The sequence below is a fragment of the Salvia hispanica genome, chromosome 2, assembly GCF_023119035.1.
Source record: "Salvia hispanica cultivar TCC Black 2014 chromosome 2, UniMelb_Shisp_WGS_1.0, whole genome shotgun sequence".
Lineage (NCBI taxonomy): Eukaryota > Viridiplantae > Streptophyta > Magnoliopsida > Lamiales > Lamiaceae > Salvia > Salvia hispanica.
The window spans coordinates 6,439,092-6,447,296 of record NC_062966.1 but is presented as its reverse complement, the minus strand read 5'-3'; positions in this window follow the sequence as shown (position 1 = coordinate 6,447,296).

Here is an 8,205-nt window from a genome sequence, read left to right as displayed (position 1 = left end):
AAACAGAGGAGGAGGCAGACATAGATATGGCACACTTGGAGGATCCTGACCCGGAGATCGGTTCACTCACCGCGCATCTGGATGGTGAACCCGCCCATGCCATAGTCTCGAATCAGCGACAGAGATCTATTGATATTAAGACAAACGTGCTAGGTGTTTTGCCTATGTTTTCTGGACGGAGGAATGAATATCCTTACGATTTCCTAAATGAGTTTAGTAAGTTGTGCAGCATCCAAAAGCGGCCCAACGATGCCACTGAGTGCAGTCCCATTTGCCCTTAAAGGGGAGGCCAATACTTGGCTGCTGAGGCTTCCACCTGACTCGATCAACACATGGAAGGATTTCAAACTAGAATTCCTGGGCTATATCTTCCCGTCCAACAAAACAAACGCCCTAAAGAAGGAGATTCAGGAATGTAAGCAGGACTACGATGAGTCCTTGAGCCAATACTGGTCTCGGTTTAAGGGGCTGCTCGACGCTTGTCCTAATCATAGGATGATGGAGGCTGAGACATTTTACTTGTTCTATGAAGGAGCTAATCCTGAGTCTAAGGACTTAATGAATTCCTCGAGCGGCGGGAATTTTACCAAGAACAAGGCAAGTGAAGCACGTGAGATTTTGGGAAAGTTGATTGATGCAAAGAAGACGTATGACACCCACGTATCATGAGGAGAGGTTCGGCTAATGCAGTAAAGGAACAAGAAGGGGAAGGAATTGGGGACAGGATAGACCGGTTGGAGAAGGCACTTCTGAGTGCAATTGAGAAGAAGAATTCCCCTACCTCGTAGGAAAAAGAGAAACCGCCAGGTCCAGAGGAAAATCAACTCCAACACTATTATGGTCCACCGCCCGATGGAGAATTTCAAGCCCAGGTGAATGCAGTGGGGAATTGGAATCAAAATAATCAAAATACAAGCTGGAATCAGTGAAAGATTAAGTAGGCACCATGGAGAGACAACCCCTGTTTCAGGTGAGCAATGGGAACCAACAGCTCCAGCTACAGTACCCAGGTCCAGCAGAAGCCCAGCAGAATTGGCCTAACCGCAGTCAGGACGGACCACAGCATAATTCGAACTAGTCGGGGAAGAATCAGGAATGGCCAAACAACTGGGGTTATCGCAATCTAGGGGTCCAACCCTATTGGAACAATCGAAACCAGAGTAATCAAGGGAGTTCTTATTTGCCACCACACCAGAGGAATGCCACGGGAAACAATCAGAATTTCCAGCATACACACAAGGGGAATCAAGGATCAGGAGGTCAGTTCAGCAACAATCAAGGAGGTCATGGGAACTATCGTCCAAACCAGGGGAGTGGACCGGGCCAAAGACTGGCTCTGATACCAATTGAAGGGGTTGGTAGCGGAAGCGCTCACATAAATCGATTACATAATAGTCATGATCTATTTAGCAGATTATTTAGATAAATTCTATTCGCGTAATTATCACATGTATCATGCTCATAACTCAAATAAAACATGCTTTAAGTTAACTGAAACCTAAAACATGCTTTTCTACGGTTTAGCCACTATACCTTGATGATTCTCCAAAGAATCGAAGATAGCTAGTGCCTTCTCCACGTGAAGATCTTTAGTACAAAACCAAGGATCTTCTGTCTGGTTCCCGGACTGTAAACTGATATCGTGGTGGGTTGATCTCACCAGTGTACTAGGACTTAAATAAAGAAGACGGAAATCCTTTCCCTTGGAGGAGAGAAAATCGTCCCACTACTAAGTAGAGAGGGGGACGAAAATTTTGTAGAAAAATAATTGTATTTTCTGTCTCCTTTATTCTCCTATTTATAATAAGTCACATATTGGGCCCAGACAGGGATCTATGGAAGGCTTTGGATATGAGATCCTCCAATTAGCTTTTTAACAATTAAATTAAACCCAATTTAATATAAGCTTATAATTGGAATATTACGAGCAGCCACTACAGAAGTAATATTGCACTCCTCATCCAAATCCAAAATTATAAGTACTTCGGGTTTCCATTACTTGATATTTATTTCCCGCGCTTAAGATAGAAACATCCATTAATTAATTAGTGTCTGTTATGGACTTAATTAATTAATATCTTATTAACTCCAAGAGTGGACTCAGCAAGCAATTCTTATTTATTATTCATAGAGTAATCAAACTCCAACTAGCTAGGATCCGAATAACAAAACCTTATTTCAAGCTCCTATTTAGGATGTTATCAAACGAGACTCACCTCGCGCACGATTCAACATAATAGCAATCCTAGCACCGCTAGATATTAATCACCACTACCCAATATATCAGGCTTATTGGGTTGCGAAAAACCCGCATCATTTGGTAACTCAAAGTAGTGCATAATCAATACCGTATGCTCAATGCTAACGTACATTGATTAAGAAACAATAATTTACAAGACCTCGTCTTTCAGTACATAGCATAAAGACATGTCTCGCTGTTAGATCCAATTCATTGTTATACCACACCAACGTCATCTTATTTCAGTAAGGCTTAGAAAAATCGGACTGAAATTGCAACCTTTCACCGACATTGCAACCTTTCACGATAGGTAGTCTAAGCTTATTTCAGTAAGACATGTCTCTCTGTTAGATCCAATTCAGTGTTATACCACACCAACGTCATCTTATTTCAGTAAGGCTTAGAAATAATCGGACTGACATTGCAACCTTTCACGATAGGTAGTCTAAGCCTATCTAGGTTGTGAAATTCTTCTTTTCTTTGTTCAGAACTGACCGTGTTACCTTAAAGTGAACGACGCCCACAACCGGTCTACTAAAACAAAGACTTAGACTTTGTTAAGTTACTTATACATTTAAACATGTAATAAACATTCACTAAATGTAAAACATAACAACATTATGAAAAAAATAATTTCTTTATTCCTTTGGAAAATAAAATAAGAGTTTTAACTGTATTCAATCACTCGAAAGGTGATTTCTAGTATACAAACTCTAACACTATAAGCATCCGAGGAATCTGGATGATATGGTACACGACCTAGTCAGCTCTCAACAACACATGCAGAATAATATGCATGCAAAAAATGATGTGGTTCACAAAATTCAAGATGCACAACAAGAGCAGAAGTCTGCCATGGATATGTTGGCCAAGCAAATGTCGCAATTGGCCACTTCGTTGAATGAGATGAGGGGACACGAGGGAAGGATACCAGCTTCGGTAAAACCACCTGACCGGGCAAATATCAGTCAGATCACTTTGAGGTCAGGACGGGGCTATGAGGGTCCAGTAATGAAAGAGGATGAGAGTGTACCTCCTATGACAAGCAAGGAAGACGGGAAACTGACTACTGATCAAGGGGATACTGAGATAAGGAACACCAGGGTAGAAGATGGCCTTCAAAAAGGGGATTTGGAGAAACCACTACCTCGTATGGCTGATCCATTTTTCTTAGACCCAGAGCCTGGAGTGGAGATTGAGGAAGGAAGGAAAAAAGTCGGAGAATCTTCCGTCGGGGGTCCAGTGGGAACGTTGAAATGCATGAAGCCATTTCCTCACCGAGGGGAGGCTAAGAAAAAGAAGGATGACACTGAAGACTTCATGGAGATCTTCGGGAAACTGGAAATCAATCTGCCGTTCCTACAGGCCTTGAAGCTGCCCATATTCCGCAAATTCATCAAGGAGTTCATAGCTGGAAAAACCAAGCCCGATGGGAAGATAGTAATTGGAGAAAATGTGTCGGCTGTAATACAGAAAATGAGGATGCCCTCGAAGTGTACAGATCCAGGTATGTTCACTTTGCCCATTTCTCTGGGTGATATTAAAATCGAGCATGCAATGTGTGATCTAGGAGCCTCGATAAATGTGTTACCACTTTCGATATATAAGAAGTGGATAGGGGTAAGTTTGGTTGATACGAAAATAGTAATTCAGTTAGCCGATAGAACATGCATTTCACCCGAGGGTGTGCTGGAGAATGCGATAGTATAAGTGCATGATTTCTTGTACCCAACTGATTTCCATGTAATAAAAATGAGTGATAACGAATCTGCTGAATCCAGCGGAGTGCTTTTAGGAAGACCCTTCCTACGCACCGCTAAGACTATTATTGATGTGTTCAACGGTACTATATGCCTACACTACCATGGGAAAAAATACACCTTTAGCATTGATGAAGCCATGAAGAAACCATTGGATGTGGAAAATTTGCATGCTGTTGATGTGATTAACCCCCTGGTCCAGGAATACCTTGAGACCGAATTAATGCAGGAACGGTTCAACAATTCGGAGTTGAGTCAGTCTATTGACGAGGTGGCAGGATGGTGTGAAACCCTATTAACTCGGAACCTGACAGATGAACAGATCAATGAAGCGATCATGGCATTTTGCCACCAACCACTGTCATTCGAGTCGACAGGGTCTGTTCAAGTGCAGAGTCCAGACGAGGGAACTAACTTGAGTGAAATGGCAACCAGAGGCCTGGAAAAAAATCCCCTGCCCCAGGAAGCCATCACACCAAAGAAGGAGTTGAAGAAATTGCCCGAGACCCTAAAGTATGCCTACCTTGAGGAAGATGAAACATTCCTAGTAATAATCAATAGCCACTTGACAGCAGAACAAGAGAATGATCTACTAGAAGTAATCCGGAGAAACAAAAAGGCCATAGGGTGGACGCTCTCCGACCTGGTGGGAATCAGCCCCGACCTTTGTATGCATCACATCCGACTGGAAGACGGGGCGAAGGCTCGTAGAGACCCGCAACGTAAGCTAAACCCAAATATGAGGGAAGAGGTTCTGAAGGAAGTGTTGAAATTGCTATCCTTAGGTATTATTTAATCTATTCCAGACAGTGAATGGGTCAGCCCAGTTCACATGTTACCAAAGAAGTCGGGAATACAAGTTGTAGAAAATGATAAGAATGAGTTGGTGCCTACTAGATTGGTAACTGGATGGAGAATGTGCATCGATTACCGGAAGCTTAATGAAGCCACTAAAAAGGATCATTTTCCTTTGTCCTTCATTGACCAGATGTTGGAGAGATTGGCTGGAAAGCAATATTTTTGCTTCCTAGACGGATACAGTGGATACTTCCAGATATATGTGGATCCGGAAGATCAGGAGAAGACAACCTTTACCTGCCCGTTTGGTACTTATGCGTATAGAAGAATGCCATTTGGATTATGCAATGCACCGGGTACATTCCAGCATTGTATGATGAGCATCTTCTCGGACTTGTTGGAAGTGTGCATTGAAATTTTTATGGATGATTTCACGGTGTATGGGAATTCCTTCGATGCATGCTTGGCTAATTTGGATCTGGTATTGAGAAGGTGTCAGGAGAAGAATCTAGTCCTAAATTTCGAGAAATGTCATTTCATGGTCCCAGAAGGAATAGTCCTAGGCCATGTGGTTTCTGAGAGAAGGATTCAAGTGGATAAGGCCAAGGTAGATATGATCTCGAAGCTATTGTACCCCACAAATCAGAAGGAGGTTAGAGGGTTCCTGGGTCATGCAGGGTCTTATAGAAGATTCATCAAGGATTTCGCAAGGATTGCCCAGCCACTTACACATCTCTTACACAATGATGTGGAGTTTGATTTTGATGAGGGCTGGAAGAAGGCTTTCCAATTGTTGAAGGATAGACTTATCTCTGCCCCAATAATCAGAGCACCAGATTAAAACTACCCTTTTGAGGTGATTTGCGATGCAAGTGATTTTGCGGTAGGAGCGGTTCTAGGTCAGAAGATCGACGGGAAAAGCTATGTCATTTTCTATGCCTCGAAGACCCTCAACTAGGCTCAAAAGAACTATGATACCACAAAAAAGGAGATGTTGGCAGTGGTATACTCATTCGAGAAGTTTTGACCATACTTGTTGTGGTCGAAGGTGATAGTTTACACTGATCACGCAGCCATTAAATATCTCCTGGCCAAGAGAGAGTCTAAACCAAGGTTGATTAGGTGGGTGCTACTACTGGAAGAATTCGACTGGGAAGTAAAGGATAAAAAGGGGACGGAGAACAGAGTTGCAGATCATTTAAGTCGAATATTCCAAGGGCACACAGACGAAGCTATATCTGATGCCTTCCCCGAGGAACATCTCTATTATATATGGGAATCTGCTAGACCTATCAACTGGGAAGCTGTGTTGGCAGTAACAGGTCCAGGAACACCAGACAAAGGGAAACATCCGAAAATTGCGTGGCAGCAGCCAAAAATAGCTTCCAGGTCTTTGAGCATGTTTACTTACACATCTGTCTCTGTGGATTCGATCTCTGCTTCCCTGTACTAATCTTTTTAGCAATAGCGAGTTGAGGGTTTTGAAGGGCGAAGGAAGTGATTGTGTGCCCAACGACAGGTTACCCAAAGATTCTCTGAGTTCCTAGACCCGGTGTCTAGTGGATTCTCTGGATCGGGAGATTTTATTTCAAACTCACCTCGCTGACTTTTCACGACTCTTCAGTATGGTATGGCACAATCACAAAGAAAATGTCCCTTTACAGAGACGACATCCCATTGATTTTTAAATGAATTATGCAGGAAGATGACTGCAGATTCTTTCGATGGGTTGATGTGGGTCTTTCCCCAAGTCAAGATACTTACTTTCAAAAGATCAAGCTCGAACGAGATAACTTTGAAAAACAACTCCGTTGCAACAAAATTATGGAGAGTGTTCTTGAAGAAAAATTGCGTTTGAAAACTGACGAGTTTGAAGAGCTGAAGTTAAAATTGAGCTTGAAATCTAAGGAGTGCGTAAGTCTTAAGTTACAAATTGATAAAGCAACCAAAGTGTCCCGCATTATGAAGATTGCGATATTGTTGTTATGTGTTGTAATTATTCTCCTTATGTAATTCCATTCCCAATGTTAAAAATGGGATCGTTTTGTTTGTTGAGATCGTTTTATTATGTGTTGGGATCGATCGTCTTTGTTTTGTTTGTTGAATCACACCTTTAATAAAATCACCAATGAAATACCCACACCTTTAATAAAATCACAAATGATAACAAACCACACCTTTAATAAAATCACAAATGCAATACCACACGTTTAATACAAACATGAATGAAAGTACCCACACCTTTAATAAAATCACAAATGAAGTAATAAAAGTTGTTAAATCTTAAACCTGCAATAAAATCACGAATTAAGTATCACACCTTTTACATAATCACGAACCAAATACCAAGTTTAACAAATACGAAGATTAGTAGTTCCTATTGAGATAGAACCTAGCCTAGTTAATTTACATCATAGGCCAAACAACAAACATTAAGTACGAGCTCATCAAAAACCATCAAAATATTGTTACATTTGTTAGTCATAATAGCGTAGCGTAGTCATAAACATTTTTTGACCAAAACTACCAACCAACATAACCAAAATAAAGGCTTCAAGCCCCATGCCAAAAAAAACACTCCATTGTTTAGATTTTTACATCACCCAATCTTCTTAATCTTCTTAATCCTCCCATTCTTCCGAACATTACTCAATCCTGATCTCTGCGACGGCCACAGGGCTGCGGATTAGCCCTAGTCCGACTTGAGGTAGGCCTTGTCGGATTTGTCTACGACAAACAACAAAGCGTGAGGAATTTACGCCCAGCGGATTAGATATGAAAGATTGATGGATACTAAATACTACCTCTGCGTTCTGTCGTGTGGGAGGCCGTCCCCTCCGAGGAGCTGAAGCTGGAGTGTTCTGTAACATACAAACAAACATTAAAATAGATGACCAACGGATGGGGAGCTTAACCCTGCATGTTGACTACATCGGTCGAAGGGGCCCGACACTTGGTAAGAACCCCTTTTTCCAAAGTTGATTCAAGAAAAGCCTCGTGAAGAACTTATCCACGATCTCTTTTATAACCACGGGGAATGGGGGATGTTTGGTCTTGATCCAAAGGCCCCTTTAAATTTTAACCCCTTTTCCCCTTATTTGGTTCCCAAACTCGTCCAAAAATGGTGATAATTGCCAACGAAAAACTTGTTTTGCTATTTTTACTGGCCGGGGAAGGGGAAAAAAAAGGGTTCCCCTTGGGCCCGAAAAACCACCAGATCACGGGTCCCAGGGAAACCCCTTTGGGCGTAGGAAATCCTGGGCGTTGGGCACACGGAAAAAATTTTTTTCAAAAAACCCCCAACCACTTTACTAAACCTTTTGTATACGGAAGTAGGGATGATCCCGGAAAAGGGGTGTAAAATTATGTTCAAGGGTTTGGGCTTTTTTTTGGGGTTAGGCCGGCCAA